Source organism: Coregonus lavaretus, assembly GCF_964263955.1.
Source record: "Coregonus lavaretus genome assembly, contig: HAP1_SCAFFOLD_9492, whole genome shotgun sequence".
NCBI classification, from domain to species: domain Eukaryota; kingdom Metazoa; phylum Chordata; class Actinopteri; order Salmoniformes; family Salmonidae; genus Coregonus; species Coregonus lavaretus.
This window is the reverse complement of record NW_028158498.1, coordinates 6,008-14,859: the sequence shown is the minus strand read 5'-3', so window position 1 is coordinate 14,859 and position 8,852 is coordinate 6,008. Positions and strand designations below refer to the sequence as shown.

At 43.5% G+C, this 8,852-nt stretch overlaps 1 long non-coding RNA gene across 1 annotated transcript; it reads left to right on the top strand.

Moving 5' to 3' along the window:
• The first annotated feature begins 1,464 nt into the window (after nucleotides 1-1,464).
• LOC311123904 lies at nucleotides 1,465-8,344 on the top strand. The gene is made up of 3 exons (XR_014612662.1): nucleotides 1,465-3,833; nucleotides 4,195-4,346; nucleotides 6,795-8,344. It is a non-coding gene; the product is annotated as an uncharacterized lncRNA (long non-coding RNA).
• Nucleotides 8,345-8,852: the final 508 nt, after the last annotated feature.

The window sequence follows — 8,852 nt, the reverse complement described above, 5'->3', positions numbered from 1 at the left end:
CCCTTTCTCTCTCTCTCTCTCTCTCTCTCTCTCTCTCTGCCTATCTCTCTACGTTCCCACCCACCCTCTCTCTCTCTCTCTCTCTCTCACTCTCTCTCTCTCTCTCTCTCTCTCTGCCTATCTCTCTCTCTCTCTCTCTCTCTCTCCTCTCTCTCTCTCTCTGCCTATCTTTCTACGTTCCCACCCACCCTTTCTCTCTCTCTCTCTCTCTCTCTCTCTCTGCCTATCTCTCTACGTTCCCACCCACCCTTTCTCTCTCTCTCTCTCTCTCTCTCTCTCTGCCTATCTCTCTACGTTCCCACCACCCTCTCTCTCTCTCTCTCTCTCTCTCTCTCTCTCTCTCTCTCTCTCTCTCTCTCTGCCTATCTCTCTCTCTCTCTCTCCTCTCTCTCTCTCTCTGCCTATCTCTCTACGTTCCCACCCACCCTTTCTCTCTCTCTCTCTCTCTCTGCCTATCTCTCTACGTTCCCACCCACCCTTTCTCTCTCTCTCTCTCTCTCTCTCTCTCTCTCTCTCTCTCTCCTCTCTCTCTCTCTCTACGTTCCCACCCACCCTCTCTCTCTCTCTCTCTCTCTCTGCCTATCTCTCTACGTTCCCACCCACCCTATCTCTCTCTCCTCTCTCTCTCTCTCTATCTCTCTACGTTCCCACCCACCCTTTCTCTCTCTCTCTCTCTCTCTCTCTCTCTCTCTCGCTCTCTCCTCCTCTCTCTCTCTCTCTGCCTATCTCTCTACGTTCCCACCCACCCTCTCTCTCTCTCTCTCTCTCTCTCTCTCTCTGCCTATCTCTCTCTCTCTCTCTCTCTATCTCTCCTCTCTCTCTCTCTCTGCCTATCTCTCTACGTTCCCACCCACCCTTTCTCTCTCTCTCTCTCTCTCTCTCTCTGCCTATCTCTCTACGTTCCCACCCACCCTTTCTCTCTCTCTCTCTCTCTCTCTCTCTCTGCCTATCTCTCTACGTTCCCACCCACCCTCTCTCTCTCTCTCTCTCTCTCTCTCTCTCTCTCTCTCTCTCTCTCTCTCTCTCTGCCTATCTCTCTCTCTCTCTCTCCTCTCTCTCTCTCTCTGCCTATCTCTCTACGTTCCCACCCACCCTTTCTCTCTCTCTCTCTCTCTCTGCCTATCTCTCTACGTTCCCACCCACCCTTTCTCTCTCTCTCTCTCTCTCTCTCTCTCTCTCTCTCTCTCTCTCTCTCTCTCTCTCTCTCTCTCTACGTTCCCACCCACCCTCTCTCTCTCTCTCTCTCTCTCTCTGCCTATCTCTCTACGTTCCCACCCACCCTATCTCTCTCTCCTCTCTCTCTCTCTCTATCTCTCTACGTTCCCACCCACCCTTTCTCTCTCTCTCTCTCTCTCTCTCTCTCTCTCTCGCTCTCTCTCCTCTCTCTCTCTCTCTGCCTATCTCTCTACGTTCCCACCCACCCTCTCTCTCTCTCTCTCTCTCTCTCTCTCTGCCTATCTCTCTCTCTCTCTCTCTCTATCTCTCCTCTCTCTCTCTCTCTGCCTATCTCTCTACGTTCCCACCCACCCTTTCTCTCTCTCTCTCTCTCTCTCTCTCTGCCTATCTCTCTACGTTCCCACCCACCCTTTCTCTCTCTCTCTCGCTCTCTCTCTCTCTCATATCCTTCTAACAGCAGCCTGGCATTAATATCTCCCAGCTGTAGCCATGGCTGTCTCACTACCTCGACAGGGCAGACAGTTGTGGGCCCGTGGCCGTACCTACTGTTCCTCTCTAATGAATGAATACATGCAAAGTGAGTCACTGAATCTATCAGGGCTACACTCGTTTTCTCTTTATCTCCAGGTTGTGTATTTTTAAAAGTCTCCGGCATCTGGGAACGGTGTCAGATCTTATTAATCACACCACAGGGGCACATGTTAGAAGCTGCAAGAGAGGGGGAGAGGGAGGAGGGATAAAAAGGGAAATTCACCGCCAAGGAAATGTACACTGTTCAAATAAGGAATCTATCTAGTTCGAATTCAATCAAAGTGGGATGAATATCAATTCTCTACCTCTCTCTGTTTAATATTGCACTCATTTGAAACATGCTAACACAGACTGATGAATGCACATGTCAAATTAAGCACACGCACAGCTTTAGCCTGCATACATTTTAGCCGAGACAATTATGGGCAGCAAAGCCAAGCTGTCAGTAGAGGTTTGGGGGGCCCAGAGGTTTGGGGGGCCCAGAGGTTTGGGGGGCCCAGAGGTTTGGGAGGCCAGAGGTTTGGGAGGCCAAAAATACATTTATTTAGTATGCTATACTCAAACTTTTACCAGCCGCACCGGTTAAAACTTGATATGGCCTGCGTATGATCTAAATGAACGAAAGCCTGAATTAACATTATAATTAACTGATAATAAACTGAATTAGCCTATTGTAAACAAATATATGCTTTCTGCAGGCTGTGTATCCATCTACCGGGTTGTTGTCCTTCCAAACCAAAATCCTTCCAAACCAAACAGGGATTTCACTCGCACAGCAATGTAATTGTTCTGAACCGCAAGCCGACCCGCGGGTTGAAAGAATGTTTTCATTCCACCCGGCGGCTTTTTTGCGGGTCAAACATGGGGAACCGCGGATATCAGACCCGATGCAGGACTCTACCTAGGGTGCCGTCTTGGTAAGCCGACATATTTATCAGCTGTCAGCAATTAAATCACTAATTCAGCAAAGGTATTTGTCTCAAACTGTATGTGAAGAAGAGCCAGAAAAAAAACACTCCGGTTAATTTGTATTTTTCTTCTCTTTTTCTAAGTAGTGGAGCTTATGTCTTGCCATTTAGGATGCATATATAGTGCACTACCTTTGACCAGGGCCCATATCGCTCTGGTCAAAAGTAGTGCGCTATGTAGGAAACAGGGTGCTATTTGGGACAGAGTCTTAGTTTAGCTTCTTTGTGGAGGTGAACTTTAAGTTTTAGTACCAGGCAACTGATTTACATGTATAAGTTACCAGTGGCCTGAGGTAGCTTTCAAACATTTGAATGGATCTCTATAGACTTGCCCCAGTAACGGCAAGTAAATTAGTGAATAAGCAAATAATACCAGTGATACAACGTAGCCCCAAAGCTTGCTCTGCATTATATGATTAGTAGACGCAATTAAATTGCTCCCAAAACCATGATTGCAGCCTCGTGCTTTAGGTCCAAAATTATGCCGCTGTGACCTTTGTATCCTTTGTGGTTCGAGGAACATTGTGTTTTTTCCCCCGATGGCCTTCTGTTGTTCTTAATGGTGTTTTGTACAGATTTCTCTAATGGCGTATTAACTGGAGCCTACTGTATGGTATAAACAACACATTGACTCATTTTCAGTTCTGAGACCATGTAACGAAAGAGGAAGAGCTATGGAAAGAGAAAAGGCTTCCTTCTGATATGCGTCTCTGGATTTAAAAAATATACTGTTCAATATGGGCCAGAAACAAAGACAGAAAAGACAAGCGAATGAAAAGGTAGATCTAAGGCGAGTTCTAAAGCCGCTGTCCTATCAGATAAGAGGAGATATTTAGCACAGCCCAACCAATCAAGGAGGAACAAAACAACAGGGGAGCAACAAAAGGGTGGCCTCACGTCAACGCTCGCCACCGGGCGTTCCGAGTAGTTCATTACGGCCACTGAGTGGACCTGAAGGGAAGGAAAAAGGATAAATGAGAGGGATGTACTCCTCCTTTATCTCTCTCCCTCTCTCTTTCTCTCCTTTAATGAGCAGGAGGAGAGACGGGTGGTGTACGTGGGGAGACTGAGGTCTGACAGCACGCGAACCGAGCTAAAGCGGCGTTTTAAAGTCTTTGGCGAGATCGAAGAGTGTGCCGTGAACCTGAGAGATGACGGGTAAGGCCCCGGGATGGTGTTTGTGTGTGTGTTTGTGTGTGTGTTTGTGTGTGTGTGCGTGCGTGCATGCGTGTGTGTTGGCTATATAGGGGGTAATAGGATTCATTGTAACACATTGTGTTCATTCATTTCTACCATCTGGGTTAGGTGGAACACAGAAAAGCAGCATCTCTTTCAGGGCTTTGTATCGACTTCTATGCCAAAGTCGAGTGTAGAGCTTTTTGCATTCCAATCATGTATTTTATCTTATCTATTCCTAGCCTAAAAAGAGCCCTAAAGATATATTTTATTGTATAAATAAATAGTGTGGATGTCCGCAACAGAGGAGGCCCTGACGTTGTTTTTCTATTCTCGACCGCAGGGACAATTTTGGTTTCATCACCTACCGCTACACTTGTGACGCCTTCGCTGCCCTTGAAAACGGACATACCTTACGCCGGTCAAACGAGCCCCAGTTCGAGCTGTGCTTCGGTGGACAAAAGCAGTTCTGCAAATCGAATTATACAGACTTGGGTAAGTTCTGCTTTGTTGTTGCTGGGGGAGAACCCCAGAGCCACGGCTAATACAGGCGGACTGTCAAAGGGAGTGATGGAGGGAGGGGAGGGAGGGAGGGGGGGGAAGCTGGGAAAGCAAAAAACGCTCAAGTGAAGCTTTTTTAAATGAAAGAGCATATATTTACTCTTACCACCCCCCCTCAAGCTTTAGAATTCACCTTCGAGGCATCATGGTTCAATATGTGTACCCTGTAGCTCAGTTGGTAGAGCATGGCGCTTGCAACGCCAGGGTTGTGGGTTCGTTTCCCACGGGGGGCCAGCATGAAAAATGTATGCACTCACTAACTGTAAGTCGCTCTGGATAAGAGCGTCTGCTAAATGACTAAAATTTAAATGTAAATGTAATTCCAGGAATAGAACTGCTCTTTTACCGCCACCCATATAGGAATATATCTTGAGGATTCGAGAGGCCTTCTTCCATTAGATTGCTCACAGCCTATTTCTTTGTACTTTAGTCAATGCACAGGAAGTATGTAATTGGAAAGAAAGAGCGCTATACCCTTTTAAAGCTTATCTGTGGTTTGATTTGATACCCTCTATACAGGGATGTATATTCTATGCTCTGGTCCTCTTGGAGGGTAAAGAGAGGTAGATGGGAGGGGGATGAAGGGAAGGGGTAGGGGGGAGGGGGGAGGGGGATGAAGGGAAGGGGTAGGGGGGAGGGGGATGAAGGGGAGGGAGGAGGGGGGCAAGGTTAAGTCCCATCAGCCCATCCCTCCTGGGTGAGCCTCCATCTGTTGCCAGCTGTTGTGGTGTTCAATAGAGGAAAGACCTCGCTGTGGTACCTAGCAGCGTGTCATCCACTGAGAGAAGGATGAAGGGTTGACGAGGGAGATGAGGAAACGAGCCTGACAGCGGAGGCCTGATTTGACTAATAATCACACATCTCTTCCTCATGCAACACTTATAGACAGAGACACTGACACAGGCTCGGGTCGTTAAGACAGCAGCCCTACAAAGTGCCGGCGACTTAAAAGCACGGTTAGAGCTAGTTGATTCATCGAGGAAATGGTACACAACTTACACATGCATGTACAGAAAAAGAAACCGTATACGCACTCAAATGTTCAGATGGACGTGGCTATAGTGCGAGATGACGAATTTGATAAATAATGCAAGGCATTGATACAAATCTCGGCTTCTCCCTAGATAGACGCCGATGTTGAAAACACAAATAGAAAATGGGATCTCCATCCCTCCTGTTCTCATCCTCTACCTATATTATAACCCCAGTATCAATAAGAGGGTAGACATTTTGGCATCAATGTTTAAATAGCCAGAGTCTGTCAGTCCATCAAGATAGATGCTCTTCTGTGTGGCCACGAGATCATTTGCTCCATTTGATGATGGAGGTTAAGATGCCGAGTGGGGCCTGTATAGTTTCTCCCATTTTCCACTCGACATGAATTCCATGACAAAGCGTGAGATGGCGAATGTGTAATACAGGGCCACTGGGAGGTCACTAGGTCACGGCAGAGGAAATAAATCACATTTTCTTCAAAGGAACAAAGGCATTATTGTATATTTCCCAGGTCCTTGAGAAAAGATATGGAGCCCTAAGGCTGCTAATCAGTCTCTCAGAATGAAAAGAAAGACCTTCATTCTGCTTCCTCTCTTTTTTAGAGAGAAAGAATAGTTCAGTTTCTCCCAAACTGCCCATGACGGGGGTAGGATAAAAAGGGAAGACAAAAACATTCTGTCCAAAGCGAGGGAACTTGAATAATGTCATGCAGTAGCGGCCTCAGTTCCTTCTCTCAATCTTGCCTGGCCCTTTCATCTCTACTTTTTGTTTTGTTTTCCGAGACACTGTCCATTAGTTCTAAGTAGTGCGCATGGGTATTTTTCATCCCTCAAGGTGCGCGGCATGACACAATCCACCCCTTGGCCATAGCATTAGATCACGACTGGCATCTCCTGCTTGCCATGGTCATTCCCATTTCTCAAGCTCTCAGTGTGCCGCAGCCTGTGTGGGGGCCCCATTTGTGAAGCTGTCTGCCACGAGAGATAAGACACTCTTATTTATTATCGCGCCAACCAATCAAAATAGATGCCTCTTCCACTCGCTCAGTTTGGGAGTTTTTGACACTCGGTATTAGGAAAGCTTTATTTTCCACCCTGAGCATTTGAATTATGTAAAGATGGTGTCTAAAGACCTAATTTGTGGAGAGATATGAAACATTGGAGGGGAGCACGGATAACTTTCAGACTTATTGAAAAGTAACAGATGCAGATGGGTTCTTTGAGATTGATGCAGACGTGCCACTTGCTTTGATCTGTGAGACAGGTATTTTGTGTCCAGCGACAACAATTTGAGACATTTACATTACACTTTAGTCATTTGGAAGACACTCTTATCCGGAGCGAATTACAGGAGACCACTTATGTCCAAATAAATCTCTGGTTTCAGATTCCCATTCTGACGACTTTGATCCAGCCTCCACTAAAAGCAAGTATGACTCCATGGATTTTGACAGCTTGCTGAGAGAGGCCCAGCGCAGCCTGAGAAGGTAACAAGTGCTGTGGCACCTGCTGTCTACCAAGAGGGATGTCTTGATACCTCACTATTGTTTCTGTCCTTTGACTACAAGACAACCAGACGTTTTACACTCTATGTAAGAGAGTATATATAGATGAATATATATATATAGACATATATATATATATATATATATATATATATACATACAAAAAGTATATTAAAAACAACGTTTACATGAACATAGCTGCTGAAGAAGCTGGGAAGAGACAGTTCCCGGGAAAGCCAGTGAATCCTCATAACCCTGTGCACAGATGTGTGTGCTTTACTGCTGTACAACAGTCAGTGAAAGACAAAAACATTCATGAGATTTTTTCTCCAAGCACTACAAACACCCAACTATGCTTTGAGTGGTGAACATGTGCAGCTTGTTCAGTCTTTTTTCTTTTTGTCCTTGATTATTCTTTTTATTTTTTTATCTGGTGGTTGGATGTGGTGTTACATTATTAACGAGAGTATAGGGAAGCGTATCTTGCAGGCTGGAGATAACATTGCTGTTAAAATTTTCGGACAAAAATGTAGCCCTGTATATACAGATATTATCAAAAGGAATATTTTTATTTTGTGTACATATCAGACAAAATTCTTTATTTGTTACAGCTATGCACTGTAAAATGCAGCCTTTTTAAAATGATGAAGACATTTTCTCAATTAAGAATGTCGATCTGTAGTTATTACAATGATGTGAAACATATTGTACACCTACATGAAGTTTAGAAGACATGACATGATTGTAAAAATGTGTAGGAGGCTCATTTTGAGGGAGCATGTGAACAAATTTCCTTTTTTAAGAATGATTTTGTTGGGGGAAAAAAGTTAACCATGTATAGTTTTATCTGTTTATAAAGTTTCTCAATCAGTTTTCCCTTATACAACAAGTGTAAAATGCATTTTTAACGTGTTTTTTCATGATTGTAATGAAACAAACCCCATTTTTATTAATATTTCTGAAACAATCAGTATATATATCAATTAATTTTGATTTCAATGCTTTTTATGGTTCTCGTTTTGATAATTTTACTCTGTGAGAAAAGACTACTATGTTTAATCTGTTCAATCAGGATAAACCATGCATATTTATCTATTTATTTTAATATTTGAATCAAAATATTTATCCTCTCCATCTCACATGGCGTAACTCACACATTTTTGCTATTTATATTGTTATATGATTTTTGTTATTTAACTTCCAATCAGTGGGTAAGGTGTACAATAATGGGGGAATATTACATTCTATGCCTTTCAGAAACAATAACAAAAATCATAATCTCCTCGACAGTGGCCCTTCATGAGATATGCTGCTCATTGTCCAAGTGATTTCTGTCTCCACAACAGTGGTTTGCAGCCATGACAAAATGTCTACCACATTATGTTCCTTTATACACAGTAGAACATGAAGCAATAAAATGATTTTGCAGGTATTTTTGTTGTACCACGCTGTCGTTGCTCCACACACGCTTGATTATGTGAATGCCAAACAAAAGTTTACAATTTCCTTTCCTGAATTTTTTTAAAATCTTGTATTTGATGTACAAAATATATATATATATATATACATGATGATGATAATAATATTGACATTATTCACAATAATTACAAAAATAACTAATAATAATATAAATTAAAGAAAAAGTATATAAAAAAGCAATAAATTATTTTTCAAAGTTATATTTTAGCTGATATTGTTGTGTGGTTTTAGACCTGACCCATTACCCAATCGCTGGCTACATACAGGGATTCCATTCCAGTGTCTTAGCATGGTCACATGAACCTTATCACCCAATAGAGAACACTTACAGTATGTTCTAGTCAACACTCATGTTTACCCATTTAGTGTGAATTCGGGTCTGTGAGTTTGTGTAGAACCTTGTGGCAACTGTACAAATGTAAACTAATACAACGGAAAACACAGTGTTAAAACTGTAGTGT